A 22,290-nucleotide genomic window follows, 5' to 3' on the forward strand; every position below is an offset into this window, starting at 1 on the left:
GTAATCCAGTACTGATTTTAACTGAACTTTTTTCCTTACTGATTTTAACTCCCAGCAGAGGGGATATTTGGAAGACCTCAAAGAAAATGTACAACATATTACTTCAAAATCGAACTTTCTAAACAGAAGTTTCCCATCAGGCATATTTTCTATGAGTGAATTCACAGTATGATTCTTGGATTTTACTAATGACATAAAGAAAATGCGCATTAGGTTTTGTCCTATTCGAGTTTTTTTTTTTTTTTTTTTTTTTTTTTTTTTTTTTTTTTTTAACGGGGTTCATATTGAAAAATTGCCTTGCCTGCATGGGTAAAGTTGCAACATGGGGTGGGTTTTATCTCATTTTACTACTTATAAGTGTCGGATTGCAACCACCAAAAATGTCATTTCTGTTAGTGAAAGGAAGACACATACGAAGTTTTATCAAATTCGAATCAGATTTACGAGAGTTATCATGGAACAGAGACACATACATAAATGCCAATCAATACGAAAATAGAAGTTTCGCTAACACTCACTTCGATCGTGGTTAACTTGACGTCTTCTTTTTTAAACATATTATTTTGAAATACATATTATTTTGAAAACGCTGTTCTAATAAAACCTCTAACCAACACGGCCGAACCATCCTGAGCGATGAAATATGTGCATATGTTGTTTTGTACGTATTTCAGAGATTGAAAAGGAAGAAAAAAGTCTATATCCTGTTTCTCTTCTGAAAGAAATAAGGGTCATCCTCTTTTAGTTGGGTTTTCCAAACTATTCACTCCCTCATACATAGCTAGTGTTAACTACTTTTAGCGTTCTTGTTGGTTTTCCCCATCAACGGGTGACCTGAAGTTCAAACAGAGGCTCATGTCAGTGATACAAGTTCACAGTGCATCGTGCGATCGCTTTCTAGTTTCCTTGAACAATTTTGGATGGACAAATTAACGCAAGATGAATGAATGTGCAGATAAAACGTAGTCATGTGATTTTTTTTTTTTTGACACTTAATAGACTATAGTGAAGAAAAAGTTCGCGTTATAAAAATAATATTGAAGGTAAGCTATAATAACAAAATTTTATTATCTATAAATACAGTATATAAATGCTAAACACTACTGACTCGTTTCTTTGGAACCATTTGCCAGAGTAATATGGAATTGGTTTCTTATTTTTAAAACATAAAAATAATCTTTTCAAAGTGTAAGTTCCGGGGTTATGCTCTTTATGTTAAAGCAGGCAAATCATTAAATGAATGAATGTGAAATTAAAGTTTATATGCTCTCCCGGGAATCGAACCCGGGAGCACGTACACCAAAGGCACATGCATTAACCATTGGATCAGTGGGAATTGTTATTGTTGTTCAAAAGTCCTAGAAGCACGCTAAGATAAAACTTTTAAAATAATCAACTCCAAAAGCAGTGTTTCTTCCAAATATTCTTCTGTAGGGGTTTGGCCTCCCGGGAGTTGGCCAACCGGCCATCCGGACCTAAGATAATATTAAATTAGATGTCACTCTTGTTCAAGGCACGTCCTGTACCACAGGGTTCCCCCTCACATTTTGATTTTGGCCTCTGGACAAAATTTTCTAGAAGAAAGCCGGTTCCTAATGAGGGTTTAAAAGGGTAACATTAAGAATATATTAGTACGTTTCTTTAATTTTTAACCTTGTTAGTGACCTTACGTTTGGAAAGTTTTCCCCCAGAGGTTATAAGGAGGAAACCTAAGCATAAATCATTTCCATAAGAAGGTTGAATACAGTGCATACTAAAACCCTAATAGCACCTACTACACAATTATTTAACAAGCGTCACACAATAACTTCACCAGTGGTGGTTGTTCTTGAGGGAAGTCACATCGGCAAAGATCAAATTATTATTGCTTGAAGCTGAGGAAAGAAAACTTAGCTAATGTACTACTCTTGTGCATAAGAATTTGAATGTTAATTCGAAACATTAATGATTTAATTTTACTGAAAGGACTTCTCTCAAGAGGAGCCATTGAACTTCACAGATTTTCATGGTTGGTTGGTTGCTTCTATTGAAGTTTAGCGTTTCTTTTTAGCATCAAGGCTATGCGAAACATGGACTTACAATGGAATCCGGGCCACCTTAAATTATTCAATGATGTTGTGCAGAGGAAATCGAACCTGGAACTTCATTCGAAAAAGGTGCGCTCGCTAACTACTTGAAACTTCTATGAATGCATGGTAATATGTCTTGTCGTAGGGAGGTTTTGACCTGAGAAAAGGGATGCGTAAATGGAACATTTCTGTATTATTGTCCCCTTATTTTATTTTATTTATTTATTTAACTGCTGGACTAACGGAGTGAAATTTGGTAGGGAGTTTCACTCAGAATATTTTCACTTTCTTTCAAAGGAATCACGTTTTTTTTTTTTTTTTTTTTTTTTTTTTTAATTTCGCTTGTATAGTTCTTTCTCACCTACTTTGCTCAAATAGGCATCAGATAACTTCCATAACGGAGTATTATCATATTTGGCCAAATGAAAATGCTATAAGCATGCTATTACACGATTCATTATAATACGCAAATCTCAGGGAAAAGTGCGCAAAATATTAAGTGTAGCGGAATGTGGGTAAATTTACTACTGTTATTTGTAAATTAGTTTGTGTATTTTAGTGATTTCTGGTTTAAATATTCTACGTATAATTACGTACGCGTAATGTTTCACTGACAAAACATTGCCATAAATTCCAGAAACGCCGAATATAAAAAACTTTCTAACAAAAGAAACACTGACCAAAGCTTAAAACACACTTTATTTGTTTTAAGCTTTGGTCAGTGTTTCTTTTGTTAAAATAATCAATCCAAAGCCATGGATAGTCTTACTATGAAAAACTTTCTAAACTAATCATGCATGCACTGAAAAGAAAAAAAAAAAACTGAAATAAATTTCTTTATGAGCCATAGAGCATAAAGAAATGCGTACATGTTTCTCAGAAATAATATATTGGCCAAGTGGTTAACAGAACGCAGGTGGTGCTGGATTCAATTTCCAGTGGGGGTATTTGTTTCTGATACAAACCTGATTCCATTTTAAGCTGTAGGAGCTTCTTATATAGCCTCGGTGCTACATTAAGAAATAATTCTATATTGATGGGGAATTCTTGAATAACACTCTTTGTAGTCCACATATTTTTCTTCAGGTGCTGATGTGCGTCACCACATTAAATGGGGTATTTCACTCGTAATATGATCAACATTACCGTCTGAAAACGCTGAACGCCAGTTTTAGCATGGTTTCCCATTAGAAAGCATGTTATCCAAGAATTCTTCGTAAATCTGGAATTATTTTCCGAAATGTACAAAGGGACGTTAAAGTACAATCTACCAAGGACTAAACCAACCAACTAACTGTTTGATGTATGAGTTATTGCACTTAATGTAATTCTTCTCGTATCCCTAAGAAACAAATAAAATACTTGAATACATAAAAAGCAGTTTTTCGGCCGAATATAAAATTAATGAGAAGTGTTTACTGCTAAAGATGAAAATACTTCGATTTCTAACTTCTCAGTTAAGGATTTTTATTCAAGTACTCAATTTAAATTTTCTATTAAAAAAAAAATCTGAATTTCTAATCTTTGAAACTACTTATTATACAAACGGTTTAATAATACTGTGTAACACCTATTGCTTATCGTTTGAGTAGTTTCTGATTAGATGAATTATTATAACATCATGTATAGATGGTTGAGAATGGAAATCTGCCAGTGGTATGCAGTGATCATTGTTTAATAATTAAATTCACGCTTCGCTCCTGATAAAATAAGTTAAGCTCTAATTATAAATCAGTGTGTATTCTAAACAATTGGGGATGAAAGTGACAACGTTTTCGAAACTTTTCTTCAAAATTCAACTTTTAAAACATAATTCCTTAATGACAGAATAGTGAACAGGCCTCTATGCTGTATCTGGTGATTGTTAATTAACACACACAAATAAACTGTCATGAGAAAATAATGTAACCAAATGTTGCAAATATGAGTAGCTTTTCAATTTATGTTTCGGAGGTGGGAGAAGAACAAAGAAGAAATAACTGGGATCTGGCAACAGATTACCAGAACAATATGGACGATTACAAGCACTATTAGCCTATCCTCCTACAGATTGTGAGCTCATTTGTGGCTAAGCGGTTAGCATACGCGCCTTTGGCGTGGGAAACCCGGGTTCGATTCCCGGCGGGAGCTCATGTGGTTCGGATTCCACGTTAATCAGTAGGTCCACGTCTAATACACCCTCGCTGCTGAACGGGACGTTAAAATCAACTCAACTCCTACAGATGGTGAATCAGCTAGTTCAAAATCTAATAAGAATGTGATGAAAAATCGAAGTTATGCAATGTTTTGCTTTAATTTATCTTAACTGACTTATTTCAACATTTCTTACATTTTTAAAAATCTAAAATATATAGTTTGAAGCTATGTAGGTACAGTGATAGTCCTCACGTCTGGCGCGATAGATCCGTGGTTCGATCCCTAGTCACGTGAACTTGTAGCGGATATTCTGAATAACATCATATACATGCTCTGGTGGTGTTTTCAGAGTTCATTCGCAATGACGACTCAAGAGAAGCAAGGGGAACTATCCATCGACCTCCAGACATGTTGCATTGCAATGTAGATCATAAGTAATATAAAATCATCTTTTTTGGTGTATAAAATAATAGCTATCTCCCCCCCCAAAAAAAATCATCTGCCCCTCCGTTTACATTTTCGAGAAATGCAAGCTATTCTTCCATTTTATCGTAATTCTCATTCGATAAATTGCACCACTAATCATTCACTCGGTCTTCTTTAGCCTAACCTAAAGGATACAGCCGTAGAACATTAAACTAAATATTTCATTCATTTTTGTTCATACAATTCAAATTGCGCAGCGTTAATTTATGGGTTGTCGCTTTTGTTTAGGGTTGCGCACGAGATGAAACAACTTTCAGTAACGTCATTCGAGACGAGACAGAATTCTTCCCATAAAAACATATTTTCGAGACGAGACTCACTTTCACGACACATTTTCGAGACTAGACAATTCGAATTCGATCAATTCTCGTGCGTGTTCCTGCTTCGTTTCCATGGTTTGGTCCTCTTGTCTTAACACCTAAACCGAGGCTCTTTATGTTTAGAATGTCCCTTTGGATTCTCCATTAAAAGTCTCAATTAATGCAGTTAATATTATGTTAAAAAAAAAATCGTTATTTAAGTTATTGTTAGGTTCATTTATTTGAACGAAGATTAATGTTTATGCAAATTTCAACATCGCTAATATGAATTCAACACTGTCAATACACATACAAACTTACTTTGTTTCTTGAATTTGAAAGAATTTTCTAAACTATGATATTGGTTTTCATCGTTGAAAAAATTATCAAATATATTCCTGAATCAACTAAAAAATATCATGGAGAATGTTAAGAGATACTGGAAAACTTATAATACATGGGAATGATAATGCTGAATCTAGAATTGATAGTTGTGGTACAGTTGAGCATACTGTCAATGTTTTACAACTTCCTCTCAGAAGCTTCCGGTCTTGATAACAATGGCGCTGTTTGAACTGAAGCAAAGAAGACAACGGCATCTATGTTATTTGACTTCCGTTGTGCAAAATGTTCAACAGAAATAATGACATCCCGTTTGTTTACGCTACAGTGAGGCCTAAAGAACAGAGAAATCTCTTTTTCATGCAGTTGCTGAATAGACCATAAATACAATGCAGATGTCACTAGCAGTCGATGACAACCATGCTTTTAGGGCTACTCTTGTATAGGAAGTAAAGGGGAGCAGAATAAACAACTGTCTTCGATTGTTCAGTTCTTCTGATTGTTGTTTGGAAATGGTTTTTAATATAAATGATGAGTTTCGTCAACTTTTGAACGAAAAGAGGAAGATCACGAAGCTGTTAACAGCAATAGAAGAGAGAAATTTGACAGTAAAGTACATTTACTTTGTTGTTCCTTCCAGGCCCGTATCCAGAGTGGTCTAGGGGGGTTCGGGACCCCTTAAATTTTTACTGCCCCCCCTAAATTTTTCACGGTAGGCCTGCAAATGAACTATCATATAGTGATGAACTATAAGATGGTTGGATCACCCCCCCTAAATTCTACCCCCCCCCCTACATTTTGGGGTTGGCTACCGGCCTGGTTCCTTCCTTTCTGAACTTTTTCTTCTGATTTTTTAAAAATCTGTGTTCGGTATACTTCATTTTGCGATTGAATGGTTTACGGGTAAGATCATTCTGTTTGTTCTTCCTAATAAGTAAGTAAAATATAAATTTTTATTTAGTAAAAGACACTTACTGGATCCTTAGGGAGGAAGGTAATGAAATGAAATGAAATTTCTAGTTTTACATTCCACGTATGCTCTTTAGGCTTAAGCTAACAAAAGCAAATGATAATGAACGAATTGGTGGAATGAGGGTGTGGGAGGAAACGACATATCCCCAAAAATCATGGACACTATGTTGTTCACCACAAGCGCATATTATCTTCTTGGACAGAACCAGAGATTCTTTACACCAAAGATGAGCATCGTTCCCCCTCCCCGCGAAGGATTTTAATGTAAAAGATGTGATGTGAACTCGGATACATCCAACATCCATGCCTACCTAGTTAATATAAGATGGTTATACTGACCATCTTCGGCGAGGGAAACGTATAGGTTCGATTCCTGGTGGGTACGCATATGGTTCCGAACCCACTTTAAGCCGGAAGTACACGTTTCATATAGCCTTGGTATTGGAAAATGGAAGAGGTATTCAAACAGTAATTGTCCAGGAAGAGAAGAAAAAACTATATCCAAACTAAGAGGGAGAGAACTAAATCTAAATTAGGGGACCTAATGTTTGCCGACGTAACTTGTGAATCCTGAGTGAAAAAATAAAATAGGTCCGAATATTTTTTGCATGTATCGACTTTGTTTTTCCTTCATCGTAACACTAATACTGACATAATATTTAAAATACACACTAAACACATCATTCCAATACAATTTTTTTTTTTTAAATTGATGATAGGACTCGAGTCAGTTTGTGTAATATAAATGTGTATATTTTCCTTTTATAGAGAGAAAGGGTAAGTATGTAAGCACTTTTACTTCGAGTATATTGCTCTAGTGCTGAATGATTGGAGATCGATTGTCCTTTTCAGTATCGAAATTGTGTATGAGATGCTGCTTATCATAGAATTGAATGTGCACTACTCAGAATTTAATTCAGGGCCACGCTCATGGAAAGCAGAATGATCTAATTTGTCCGAACTATTACAAAGAGTATTTCAAAATTTCACTCGTACATCATTTTCGATGTGATTTTACTTACAAATCTAAGGCAAATATTATGTGAAGGAAAGCCAAAATAGTTTTTAATTCTGAGTAAAAAGATTTGTACCGCGTGGTCTATCTATTGATGTGTGTCCCGTCTTTGGATTTTTCTTTCCGTTAATTTTGTAGAATTACCGTGTTCTATGTGATCTCGAAGTTTATTTTTCCATCGTTACGAAACTAGGCTCAACCAATGAACTCAATTCACACTATCTTTCTTCACAAAGACTTCTTAGCTTGCTTTTTTGCAAGTAGAGTCTTCTTTCAAACATCGTAGGAAAATTTCGAAACAATAGGTAATGTTACTTTTATGACTTCGTACATTTCACTCATTTAATTGTTCTCTTCGTCGGCCTAATATATACCTAATATCAAGTTGTTTAAATTTATGATCTATTAACTTTGAGCACCCGTCGTTCCCAGTCTTAATTCTGAATATTAATAAAAAGAGAGTGAAAAGAATGTCCTTGAAGAATTTCTCCACAACCACTTTATTGCCCGTGTAATCATCCTCAGTTAGGCAAACCCACATAACACAGGTGTAAAGTGGGTTGCATACAGAGAAGGCATTCTTATAAATAACCCAAGAAACTTGCAGAACCTTTATTTATCTCCCCGACCTCCCGCCTCTAGATCAGAAAAATCGAAAAGGCTGATCTGGTCTAGCGAAGATCTATTTGTATACCAAATTTGGTAGCACTAGGTGGTTCTTTTCTATCCGAAAAGTTTATAACAAATGGGCACACACACATCATTTTGTTAAGTAAGGACGTACGGAATAATATTAGCAAAATATTTGTATAGCATTTCAAACGCTTGCATAGAACTTTAATGCATTTTGGAGCTTCAGAATATATTTGCAGGACTTTATGTAGGCCTATTCGGATATGAAAATGTAAAATTCACTGATAGAAACGCTTTTAAGAAACCCAGCATGAATTATCATGAATCTGGCTCATACTTGTCACACAAGATGAACATCACAGTAGATATTAGTGATCTCAAGATAACACAAACACGTGTGCAAATCCCAAACACATCATACAGGGTGCTTACTTTAATAGCACTTATAACCATCCCGAACTCCTACCCAAATAGCTGTCCGGGCAGATCGTCGGTCGTACAGATGCTGAATGTCTGTCAGGCTATAGTCATTACTAGTGAGCCGTTGACCCAAAATGTCATACCACGGGCGCCGATCCCCTGGCCAAGACCCCCACCTCGAAGTTCTCTTGGGCCTTCCACTATTTGTATATATTTGCTTGGATCTTTACTTGAATATTTCATAACAAAACACACCTGAACGAACTCGGTCTAGTGGCTAGTGCATGCGCATTTGGTGTACGCTGTCCCGGGTTCGATTTCTGGTGGGAGAGCACAAAAATTTAATTTAAGGATCATTCACTTTCATTAACTATTCGTCTTCTTTAGCCTAAAGGGTATAATCGAGAAATATTGAACTTTATATATATATCGGGTGTTGCAAAATAAGTGTTACAACTCTTGCGAGGTGACTCCTGCCACTGAGATAAGAAAAAATTTCTCTTGAACTTTCGGCTATCGGACATAGTTTCGGATCTACAAGGTGCCTAAAGCTTGGGAAAATTACTTTCGGACGCCAATACTTCCGAAACTATCCAACGTAAAGAGGGCGGATAAAAAATTCACTGAAGAAGTCATACCTGCTGTATTGAATTTCGCATGTTACACAATCCTACCATGCACGCGCAAGGGATTTCCCAAAGGAACGTAGGGAGTTCCGGATAATCTGCCAAATGAACATTGGTTTAAATGGATATGAATTGATAGGGTTTCTACCAGGTAACAATAATTCCTTGGTATTAAGTCGATATCTCGAACAAATACAAAATGGCGGACACCTTCATGCCCGTTGTGTGTGGTTGCATAATCACCAGGTACGGATGCTGGCAAACAGTGACGTTCTGAGTATTAAGTGTAGCGAATTTGTTCTCAAATGCTCTAAAAAGACATCTGGAGTGTCGGTAGAGCACAACAGATGGAGCAGAGTGATTCACATGTGTGGAGACACTTAAGAAAAATGCCCAGAAATGCACTCATACTAAGTAAACGTGAGTTCAAAGCGTCGGAAATGTAAGGAATAGCATCAAGAACATGAAAGGCATTGCCGATTCACCAATAATATTCCCTCAATCCGATACAACATGATATGAACGGCTGCAAACCAATAAGGATGCAACAATTGCAATGTGGCCACTCACCGGGAAAACCGGGAAAAGTCAGGGAATTTTGATGAAAAACATGGAATTTTTACTCGGGAGAAAATTTACGTTCTGCTGTATTCCTAGCCATTTAGCTGGTTTATTTATATACAAAATAGCTTTGGTCGCTGGGGGCTTCGCCCCCAGATTTCTCCTTCCTTCCAGGTTTCGTTTATCTAGCTCTGCTGGTTTGGGCTGCGCATACTTTCTTCATATTCTTTTGTCATTTAGTGCTGCCCATGAATTGAGCTGGAGCGAAATCGGGACCATTTTGTAATTAACACACTTGTTTAGTTCGATGGCTGCTTGATTTCCAGAATTCGCTCGGGGCTGCGCCCCTGCATCCCGTTTTGGTGGTCACGTGATTAATATAAAGGCTGAACGATAGTTGAGTATTTCTACCGGAAGAGTTCCGAATGTGTGTCGAATTCCACAAAATGTGTGGAATTTTGGTTAATGCGTGTATTTCTATGTGGAATCAAAAACTGTGTGGATTCCACATGCATTTGTACTCAGTGGCGGCAGTACTTTTTGCGCCACACGATTAATTGGTTATGCTTTTTTACAGATATTTGACCTTTTGACCACCAATTTGAAGTAATGGCATTCCCCTCCCCCTAGTTTTTACACCCAATTCCGCTACTGCATGTACTATTGTTCTAAAAAAAAAATCAGCTTCAAACAAATTTTTCTGATTTCTTAAAGGCACATTTTAATAGTGCTCATTTACTTCAGTTCCGTTGTTTTGTTACACAATATTTCCCATCTATGTCGACCTGTTCCCCGTTTGCATTACCACTGCACGCCACTGCTGGCACGACAAAACCTTTGGGACCCGGGCCTACCTAAAGTTGTTAATAACGGCTTTATAGACCGAAGTCCGCTACTTCTTAATACAAGTAGCTCCATAATTGTCCTCTTCATTCATTTGTGACGTCAAAGAACGATAGCATAACCTTGTACTGCAATATGACAGAGGTTGCTAATAAGCACACCTGGTGAAGGTATTGTATATTTGTTGTTAAATCCGGAGAAATATTTGATTGCAAATTAACGAATAATAAGTAGATAATGAATAGAACAGTTTCTTGATTTGAATTTTGCAATTTTAAACCGATTTTATGTAAATTCTGTAATGGTGTTTTTCCAAGAAAATAAATTTAAGAATTATTGACTACTTATTTTTTAAACATATATTTGTTTAAAAAAGAAATGAAAATTTCAGTCAAGGGAGTTGAGGATTATCGCAGGGTGCGGGCTCCACCTCCATTGGCCATTTCCTAGCTATGGGCCTGGATCAAAATACCATGTTTTCGAGTAATTCTTTTTCTTAACACATGGACTTCTTTGCCGTATAACTCACATGATTTGTGTTTAATAATGGTTTACTGGTTTGCAGGGCCGGCGACAGGGGAGGGGGAATAGGGGACAAATGCCCGGGGGCCTGGAATCACAAAAGAATAATTAAAAGCAATAATTTTACTGGAATTTAGGGGTTCGTGTCCCTGAGTTGCCCAAGGTTCCTATATGTACCAATTTTAGATCTCTCCAGAAATTTTCCGGAAAACCGGGAAAATTTCTGGAAAAGTCAGGGAATTTTGAAATTCCAAATGAGTGGCCACCCTGAACTGAGGCCAAGTTGAAATTGTGCAAGGGGACTCACAAAGAAACTGGGTAAACTAAATGAATGTCACTAGTGGGATTGCATGATCGATATTGAAATGTGGCCGATGTGTGTGTTGATATCAATATGTAGCTAATGGACAAATGTCAACATGTCCCACTACTGCTAGGACACCGTCCCAAGTGCGAAAACTAGGAAAATAACGTTGTACATTCTGCTATTACATCTGGTGCACTTTTTGGTAGAACGTAACTAGAACACGATTGTGTCAATGTCCCACAGTCGACACATATGAAAAGAAATCTCTTAATCCATGGTTCAAATTGTGATAGAGCGTGAAAATAAACTTGTATCATGTCCCACGTCTTCTGGAACATGTACTCGAAATATAGGAAAATACCTCCAGAAATTCGTTTCTTACACACAGTGTACATACCAAGACAAAGGCGAAAATGAACCAATTTGGCACATGTAACGCTACCGCTGGAACACCATACATATGGAAAATAAAACGACATGAGAAATAGGAAGAAACGTCTTAAAGCTCTGATTGTTTACAACTGTGCAGTAGGAGTAACAAAATGAAACACACAAGCATGTCGGGAGGCTGTACAAGAGCGCTTGCCAAACAAAGTGGTGTAGAGTGCGGGTATGTGAGAATGAATATGAGGAGTAAAGGTGGAGATAATAATGACTAATTAATATTAATGAGATGACTGAAGGCCCAAATTTATATACTTCTCACATTCCCCTGATTCGGTAGAGCAAAGAAAATAATTAAAAGTAAACAAAAAGGATAAAGTGATTAGCCAAACAAACAAAAAATAATAAGTTAAATTTTGGTGAACAGGAGACTCTAGCTTTCAGGGCTTCCTGCAGTTTTAACTCCAGGTGAATTTCCAAACAGATTACCCACACAACATGAAAGTTACCGGTTTTCATGCCTTATGGGCTTCGCATACTCCCAGCAGCTGAAAGAGAAACAGGCTACATTTAACAATCTTTTGCACATACCTTACGTTCTCCTGATGAAGAAGTCCAAGAAAGACGACAGGGTTCCTTAGTGAAATCATTTAATTCAGCAGCACACGAAAATAGACACTGTACAATTGAAGCACTGACACTAATAGAATTATGACGATAAGATATATCAATTTTGAACCTTTTTGAATTTAACTTTCTTTAGGCCTTTTACGTTTTTTATAAGAGATTGTTCAAGTTTGTGCACATATTTCTAGAGTTCCGTGCAGTCCGCCATCATCATCCTTGGGCGTTCCTGAAGAGTAGCATCCCACGTAGACATACCTCTTCCCTTATGGTATGCTGGGTTGATTGAAGAAGTCCTCTAATTGATACTCCAATCCCTCACTGGACCTGCAGCTTCGTGTTTGGGATGGTGTCTGCGAGTCTCGAAGATTTAGAAGCCTTCGTTGTTGCCGAGTCTGGATGTCTCTAGGTGACAGTCATAAACGGCCTGGCTGTTGACCGGCTCTTGTATTGCTTCACAACACTAATACTAGTTGCACCATTATTTTGTGCGTTGATGAGTCCGCTGTTGCGCTTGGTTGGACGAAAGGTTTATGCACTGCGTCTCACACACATATTACAAATCACTAAAAAGATATAACACTTCAAATTAAACGTAGATATGAATATATATAAGTATTTACACGATGGAGCGAAAGACTGTGCCCATGGTCGATCTAACGAAGACAATTCGGTTGTCTGATCGAACGCAGAAAATACTACTTCTCAGACACATCTAAGATTTCAAAAAAATTTAAATTGTTTTTTTTTTTCTCGTAGGCAAGTACTCGCAAACAGAGCCTAATAATTTTGAATGTTTCAATTAAAAAAAAAAACTATGTGAGAGTCATAACCTTGCCTTGAATCTTAACTGTCACAAGTAAGGCACTTCATGGTTATCAAAGTAACCATCACTTGAAGTTAGCACAGTAAAACAAACTGATCCGAGCAAGAGCACTACCTTCTTGCTTCGCGTCCCAATGTCAACTCTCCTTCACTCCCCCTTGGAATTGTTTTTATTCTTTGCCATTTCTAGCCCAAATTATAGGCTCGCGCTACATATAGCATGTTTTCTTATGGCGGGGAAGAGTGCAGTGAGAGGGGATCAGTCCGGTGTGTTACCTACCCCTGTGACCTATTTACTATAGCAAAATTACATTTTTGCTCCTTTTTACTTTAATTATAGTTCACTGCAATGTCTAATTAATGCCCTGCTGCTATCACTAAACAGTATGAAAATGTGTCTTTCCAATGATATGTTACACTTTGTATTTGCTGTGAGATTTTAATGTAAAAACATTGTGTAAACATTAAACATTTTTTAAAAAAATTGCCTCTCTCACCCTGTCTTGTGTCCATCCCAGGGAGACACCTGGTGAGTGAATTCGAAAAGTTTCCACCTGTATGAGAGGGGTGAGGGAGGTTCTCCTAGCTATGCTTTTTTTTTCTTGTTGAAGTTTTGCAGCATAATACTTCTTAAAATTCAATACAAAATACATCTATATGTTACAATATACCTATGTTTTAAACACCTTGTGCTGTCATGTGATATTTAATATATTATATATGAAAATTCCCCCTATCAATCATCCTGGTCCCCAGCAGGAAAGCTTCTGCTATAAAAATGGCGGTATGGCTCTTCCTTGTATCCAATTTCCCATTCAAGTACTGTGAGAGTTGCCACCCTTTTCGATATAAGCCTTGATTTCATTGCTACTAATGCTAAACCTAGCTACGACCTAGATTAGTAAACAAAAATCATATCGAATACATCAAGAGAACTTTAAACATATAAATAAAGAATTATGTGTGGAACATCTCTACACAAAAGGGGTGAAGGCTGTTAACAGGAACAGCACCGAATCATAGCTTCTCAAGTATAGTTTGAAATTAGGTGCTCGCTGCGCCAACAAGAGACGTCCGTTTGTATACAGACGCCTGCATACTAATATGTGCGACTTGTGGGCGTGGTTTGCAAAAGTCACACGTCTTTGTATTCTCTGTTTCGACATGTACATGCTAGGTTCCAGCTCCTTCATGTAACAATAGATTTTTCGGGCACTCCGGCACCGAACGGAAATGTTACTTCCTCACGTATAAAAGACTAAATATAAGAATCCATATCTTGACATATACTCCATGTGTCTAGGTATGTCTATAAACAGAAAAGTTAGATGGCTACTATGCTTTACTGTCCTCTTCCAGACCACCTAGCTTTTGCGTCCACACAAAGACTCTGCTTTGAAACTATTCTTTTTTTTTTTTTTTTTTTACTCTACGTTCTTCCAGAACGAGATACTGAAGCTTGGATTCTCTTCAAAATACATGATACTTACGATTAATATTTAAATGAACACTGAATATACATAATTAGATGCTTCACCTCACGATAAATAACATAATAATATATATAAACAAATTTAAATCTGATTAATGATTCCACACCTAATCCTTTATTTTAAAAATTAAATGTAAATATAACACGAAAATTTAAATATCCCATATGCAAATAGGGCAAAAAGTTGATATGTAAAATAGGTATATGTATGCACTGTACATACTATCCCCCTTCAGAGAAGATGCAAAGTTATTTATATAAACGTTGCAGATTCTTAAAGGAGTGAATAGTTCGACATAATATTAATGCATAAAAACATAAACACTAGATATAAACAAACACTGAAAATCTAAATACACGAAAAGAGAAGCAAAAATACAGCACTACCTAACAATATAGATATATATATACACAAAGATAATGATCTTTCTCTCGGTCACCTTTTCTGAGGTGCACGCTCGAGAGGAAGAAGGAAGTTCCTTTCAGGTAAACAGCTGACTGTTTTTTTTTTCTTACTCAGGCTGGCCTACAACACCCTGCTGTGTTGTTCTTCCACGTTCCACATACTTCTTAAGGTGGAAGGCGTTTCTCTTCATGATATACTCTTTAGTGGCCGGATCTCCCAGCGAGTATACATTCTTATCTGTCTTGGATAAGACAGAATAGGGTCCCGAGTATAAAAATAAGAGCTTCTTGGTTACACCAGAGAAAGCATCTGACTTTGGAAAACAGCGCACCAACACTAAGTCGTCAACTTCGAAATGCACAGTTTGGTGACGTTTATCGAAGTGTTTCTTTCTCTCTTGTGCAGATTTCTTTAAGTTCCGGGCCGCTATCTCTGAATAGTATTGTAGGCTCTTGTGCTTCTCTAACTCTGGAACTTCAAATAGTTTAGCGATTTCTTTTGATGGTGACTGTCCGAAATGCACTTCATACGGACTTAGGCCAGTCGACAGATGTACAGAAGCGTTTAAGCATTTCTCTATTTTCTCTAGATGTTTTGGCCATTCACGCTGCTTGTCATGGCACAGTTTACGTAACATTCTCACTGTCGATCGTACCCCTACTTCCGCCATATTCCCTTGCGGATAATATGGTGTACTATAGATGGGTTTTAGGCCTAACTCCATGAGTTCTTTCTTCCACCTGGCACTGGTGAACTGTGTCCCATTATCCGTCAGAACTACCTCCACTGACGGGCACAGTTTAAGGAATTCCTTCAATTTTCTGATTGCAGAATTTGTGGTGGCTTTTCTGCAAGGAAACAGACCAATCAGCTTCGAGAAAGCATCCACACAGACGAGAACGTAGCTGACATTACCTACCCCGACCGGAAGTGGCCCTAGCCAATCGAGACAGGTCATGTAGCTGTGTCTGTTGACTAATACAGGATTCAGTGGTCCCGGCTGATAAACATGTGGGGGGGATGCTTTCTGACACGTGCCACATGAAGCTGTAAACTTCCTGATTGCATTTCGCATCTTTGGCCATACAAAATACTCAGATAGCATTGGCACCAGTTTGCTGGCGGACAGATGTCCACGTTCGTCATGATAATATTCCAATAATGGCTGCACAAGCACTTCCGGTATGCAAATACGTAAACCATCACGGTCACGCTTGCATAACCGTCCATTGGAGATCAAATACTGGTGGTTGCTGCTTTCTATATTTCCTGACTTGTCGTGCTCTTGTAATTTCTTCTTTATTTCCCCAAACACTGGGTCCGATGACTGCATTTCCGGTAAGATGGCTACCAGTTCCCTAAGTTTTCCGGGGATCTGAGTTAGTATGGTCAGTAAGGACTCGTTTATTACGAACTTCTTGTTTTCATCGAATTTCTTCCCAGTGTTGGGTGGGTATCTCGACATGTAATCGCTCAGATTTTCTTTCGATGGGACGTACTCAAATTCGAAAGAAAGTACGCTGAGTGCGAGTACCCATCTTACTAGCCTCTGTGAGGTGAGTCTGCAAAGCGACAAGAAACGAAGTGATTGATGGTCTGAACGGATTTTAAAGAAGTTACCCACCAAATAATGCTTGAACTTGTTCACCCCATCAATCACCGCTGCACACTCACGCTCAGTGATTCCGTAATGACGTTCCGCGGAGTTGAAGACTCGTGACGTCATACCAATCACACGAATGTTTCCATCTTCATCTAATTGATATAAATGCGACGAACAGCTCACATCGGATGCATCGCATTCCAATATTAGCTGCCTGTCGGGGAGTGGTTTTTTCAAAACTACTTTCTGCTGGAATACTTCCCTGATATGGTTGAATGCTTCCTCATGGCACGGAAGCCATTGAAACTTCACTCCCTTCTTTAGTAGTTGGAAAAGCGGAAAGAGTATTTCTGAATATTGCGTGCTAAATATCCTATAAAATTGGCAATAGCCAATGAAACTACGTAATTCACGTACGTTACGTGGTCTTCTGAATGACATTACTTTTTCCATTTTCTCAGGCGACTTTTCTATGCCCTCAGGCGAAATTTCATAACCTAACACACTAATTCTCTGTCTAGCGAATTGACACTTTTTCAGCCGCAGGGTTATCCCACCCGCGCGTAAATTTCCTAGCACCTTATCTAGGTGGCGCATGTGTTCTTCGTACGAAAAGCTGGCAACTATTACGTCATCCACGTAGTGGCCGCTGAACTCCTTACATTCATCTCCTAGGATCGAATCGATCGCACGAACACATGAAGCTAGACTTTGCTTTGTTCCGAAAGGAAGTTTAACAAACACATATGTAATGCCCTCATGAAGAAAACCTAGGTACTTTTGGCTATCTCTATGTACTGGTATCTGTGTAAAACTTTCTACTGCGTCCATCGATGTGAAGTAACGTCTATCACATAAATCTTGGAGCGTACAAAGTGCTGGTATAGGCTGGTCGTATTGACTACGCGTGATCTCTGACAATTTTCTCGCATCAATACATATGCGTAATTTGCCATCCTTCTTTGGCACTACTACCAACGGGTTAGTATATGAAGTAGGAAATTTCTTCACTATATTCCACGCCACCCACCGATTTATGGTGTTGGTCACCTGGGTCTTATGCTTCAGTGCATATGGATACATCCTAGCTTTTAGGGGCCTGTCATCTGTGACCTCGATGGTGTGTTCGTAGTTCTTAATGCATCCGGGTTTTTCGTTAAATATCTCTCTATGCTTGTAGAGCACTTCGTATAACTGTCTTTTCTCATCCCCAGTCAATTCGGTATACTTTTCGACATGCTCACGAATCTCTGATGGTGTAGCCTGGGTTCGAACTTTCTTCCACTCTTGGGGCGAGTATACTACATTCGCGAGTTCAGCGGTGGTTGGGAATCTTCCATCATCCAACCTCGTGCGCAGTGTTGTCGACTCCATCTGGCGACATTCTCCTGCATTAAGCAATTCCAGCTGAACGTTAGTATGCGGTCCTCGACTCGACACGCACATACTACTTAGACCGGGATTATATAAATCTACCGTCTCGTCATCGAACTCCCAGGTTAATTTTCTTATTATCAATTCATCTTCTTCAATTTGAATATCTCGAAAAGAAACCTCTGTTCTGTGGGGATGGTTAAGCTGCAACATATTCTCTTCATAATTTAAAATTGCTCTACTTTCTGAAAAGAATTGTGAGCCCAAAATTAGATCTCTGTTCAGCCCTTTCACGATTATTCCAGTTGTATAATAATCTCTACCATCGATCTCTATCTCCAACATCACTTGTCCCAGAATCGAGGCTACTGATTTACCAAAAGCTGAAGTAACCCTAATATTGGTGGACTTAATGAAAGCTGGTGGGGGCTTGCGCTCCTTCACGCGTTCCCAAAAAGACTGCGACAAAGCACTTATGGTCGCTCCAGTATCAAGTAACCCCATTATCTTCTCCCCAAACAAAACAATCTCTACTTCTGGCAAAATAATTACATTGTTTGAGGGTAAATTCCCAGTACTAGAGTCAAGGAGATCACGAAATATCGCGTTCGTCTCATCAAATTTCTTTCTATCCAAACTTATTCTTTTCCCATCTTTTAACAATAAACAAATTTCAGTTTGGCGAACGTCGGTATTTTCTTCATGGGCAAAGTGTTTTTTACTAATTATTTCGTCACACTTCTTACAATTATCAATCCCTACAATTTCTACATTATTTTCAGCTTCCTTAACTGTTGTTTCACAGTTTTCGCTATGTGTGTCACATAATCTATTTCTATTACGCACATCCTCAGAATTTACATTTGCAAGCTCAGAATGAATATTCAGACAATACTCTTCCCTAACGCTTTTCTGAAGAGGTGCGAGGGAACCTCAGTTTCTCGCATTGTTCGGGCTGTTAGATCTCGAATGGCCACGAGACGGCTGAGATCTCAACTGCTGACCAGCCCTTTGCTCTTGTACATGCAGTTCATTGATCTCCTGTGCATAGTCACTTCTATTTCCTGTGTTGTTGTTGTAGTTCCGACCTACATTCCGGCCACGCCTCTGACCTCTACGACCACCGTTAGCTCCCCTAGACGCCCTGCTGTCTCGACGCTGCATACCGCTGCCGCGCTGTTGCCAATTTTCTCCTTCTCTCTCATTATTGTCAGCATTACGCGGTGTGCCTCTACTACCCCTCTGTTGATAAGGCCCATTATTCCTATGTTGCCTTCTGTTTACTCGTGAGGGATTACTCGGCCTATTGTTTCTCGGAGGAGGGGGTGACTGCCTTCTCTCCCCTTCTTCAACTGCCAACATGTTAATTCCCCTCCTGCTGTTGCTACTCGGGGGCTGATACGTACTCTGGAGTTCACCAACGATTCCCAGTAACTCCTCAATAGTACGTGGCTTCGAGGATACAATGCAGCGGTAAATGGAAAATGGAAGCTGCCGTGGAAGGACTTTAAGTAAAACCTGTTGTGGTAAGGGTGGGTCCAATATGCTGTTCGTATGGAGCAGCTCTAGCAAATACTCGGTCGGTTTTTTGTTTCCTCGTGTCTCGAAACGCGATGTCAATATTGAAGCACGAAGGTTAGCTAGTTTCTCCTCGCTAAGGTAGGTCTCCCGAAATTGAGTAACTAGTTCTTGGTAAGTTCTGCACTTCACTGACGTCACCTGATACCATCTACGCGAGATGCCCTTGAAACACCTTGTGGTGAAGGCTAAACGTCGCTCTTCTGGTACGCCAGTGAGTTCAAAATAACTGTCTAATTCTAACAGGAAGTTATGCGTCTGGACCTCGGTCTCAGTACCATCAAACGTTGGAAGAGACAAATCTCGGTGGAGAAACCCTAAAGCTGACGCAATCTGGCACGGCTGTGGTGCTGGGTTCGTTGGGAAGGCAGTGTGTTCACTTGAGCTCTCCTGTCTCGAAATTTCCGACGTCTGTCTCGCGTTACTTGGACCGGCTACAGGAGACTCGGCTCTCGTATTCGAGACAGAGGCTGAGACATTCTCGTCACTACTTCTCTCCCTGACAGAATCACGCAACAGTTCTAACTGTTCTTCCCAGCGTAACTCGGCCCGTCTCAGCTTGGACTGCAGCTGGCCTACAGAGCTCTCCACCCCATCTAGTCTGCCTGTCAAATTTCCAACATGTTCTTTTACGCCCTGCACTTGATTGTTTACTTCAGTGACGTTTTCACCTACTTTCTCTACTTCACTATTCAAATAGTTTACTTCGCGATCTACCTTCGCGAGGTCTGAACTAAGAGCTTCAGTCACTTCTTCAATCCTATTTCCCGCATTTATCTCTAACTGACGAACTCGTTCATCCGTCTCCTGAATCGAATCCTTCAGCTCTTGACAGGACGCAGTGATTCTCGTGTCCAGGTTGCCCGCAGTAGAAGTAATCTTAGCCTCGAGTTCCTGGACATTTTGCATTAACTCTTGCCTTATACTAACTGTTATTTCCTTTTCTACGGTTTCTAATCTGTCTAATAGTTTCTGGCTAGCCTGCTCCTGCCTCTGTTCCTGTTGCTCCAATTTCCTAGCTATCTCCTCTTGTCTTCGTTCCTGATTGCCTAATTGGCCTGTAATTTCCTCATATTTTCCCGAGATCTCCTGCATAGCTTTTTCTTGTTTCTTCTCCTGACTTTCTAACTTCTCTGAAATTCCCTTCAACATTGTCATTAATGACATGAGACACGGGTCGGTCGTGTTACCTGTGACTTGCGCGGAGGTACTCGGAACAGGTTCCCTTACATGCTCCGGTTCAGTGATCCTAACATCGTTCTCAGTGTGTAAAACTACTGCTTCTACTTCCTGCCCTGGAGAAGTCTGGGCAGTGCCAACGCGATCTCCAGAACGTGATTCTAAATTTTCGCCAAACTCTCCTAACTGGTTAAAATTTTCACCCGCGAACTCTTCCATTTTTCTAGTTTGACTTCGCGTCAATACCATCAAAACACAAACAAAGATTTCGAAACTCTAAGTGTCCTAACTGCTCTAAATAATTGAATTGGATCCCCCTTCAAAATTATAAACAAATCAGATATATCTCTAAATCACACACAAAAAACAATAAATGCAAGAAAAAAAAAACAACAAAATAAACACATTAAATTCTCTTGATGTCTCTGCGCGTCAAAAATGTAAATAAAATTAAACTGATCCGCGGAAGGCTTATATTGACGGCATGAACATTGTGGGTAATCCCTTTGGTTGCTTGTGGCTTCATTTAAAGCAATATTCATAGAAAGAAAAACAAAATGAAGTTACTTTTACACGCCACCAAGCTTCTTAGCAAAACAAAGATACAAAGGGGAATAAAATTTCACCTGGAGTGAACGGGCCCCACGCGCCGGGAAAGCCACGTTTTGTAGAGTGCGGGTATGTGAGAATGAATATGAGGAGTAAAGGTGGAGATAATAATGACTAATTAATATTAATGAGATGACTGAAGGCCCAAATTTATATACTTCTCACATTCCCCTGATTCGGTAGAGCAAAGAAAATAATTAAAAGTAAACAAAAGGATAAAGTGATTAGCCAAACAAACAAAAAATAATAAGTTAAATTTTGGTGAACAGGAGACTCTAGCTTTCAGGGCTTCCTGCAGTTTTAACTCCAGGTGAATTTCCAAACAGATTACCCACACAACATGAAAGTTACCGGTTTTCATGCCTTATGGGCTTCGCATACTCCCAGCAGCTGAAAGAGAAACAGGCTACATTTAACAATCTTTTGCACATACCTTACGTTCTCCTGATGAAGAAGTCCAAGAAAGACGACAGGGTTCCTTAGTGAAATCATTTAATTCAGCAGCACACGAAAATAGACACTGTACAATTGAAGCACTGACACTAATAGAATTATGACGATAAGATATATCAATTTTGAACCTTTTTGAATTTAACTTTCTTTAGGCCTTTTACGTTTTTTATAAGAGATTGTTCAAGTTTGTGCACATATTTCTAGAGTTCCGTGCAGTCCGCCATCATCATCCTTGGGCGTTCCTGAAGAGTAGCATCCCACGTAGACATACCTCTTCCCTTATGGTATGCTGGGTTGATTGAAGAAGTCCTCTAATTGATACTCCAATCCCTCACTGGACCTGCAGCTTCGTGTTTGGGATGGTGTCTGCGAGTCTCGAAGATTTAGAAGCCTTCGTTGTTGCCGAGTCTGGATGTCTCTAGGTGACAGTCATAAACGGCCTGGCTGTTGACCGGCTCTTGTATTGCTTCACAACACTAATACTAGTTGCACCATTATTTTGTGCGTTGATGAGTCCGCTGTTGCGCTTGGT

At 38.9% G+C, this 22,290-nt stretch overlaps 1 protein-coding gene across 2 annotated transcripts in view; it reads left to right on the forward strand.

The window, feature by feature from the left end:
• LOC145686278 (leukocyte elastase inhibitor-like) overlaps positions 1–22,290 on the forward strand; it is a 62,416-nt gene that overhangs the window by 19,471 nt on the left and 20,655 nt on the right. The window contains exon 1 of one of the 2 annotated variants that reach the window (XM_081759409.1): positions 825–1,043. The exons of the other annotated variant lie outside the window; for it this stretch is intronic. The gene's annotated coding sequence lies outside the window, so the exon portion shown is untranslated. Of the gene's footprint in view, positions 1–824; positions 1,044–22,290 lie in introns of those variants that run through there. 2 annotated transcript variants of the gene reach the window in all.

The sequence above is a fragment of the Thermobia domestica genome, chromosome 5 (assembly GCF_964235325.1).
Source record: "Thermobia domestica chromosome 5, izTheDome1.hap1.1, whole genome shotgun sequence".
Lineage (NCBI taxonomy): Eukaryota > Metazoa > Arthropoda > Insecta > Zygentoma > Lepismatidae > Thermobia > Thermobia domestica.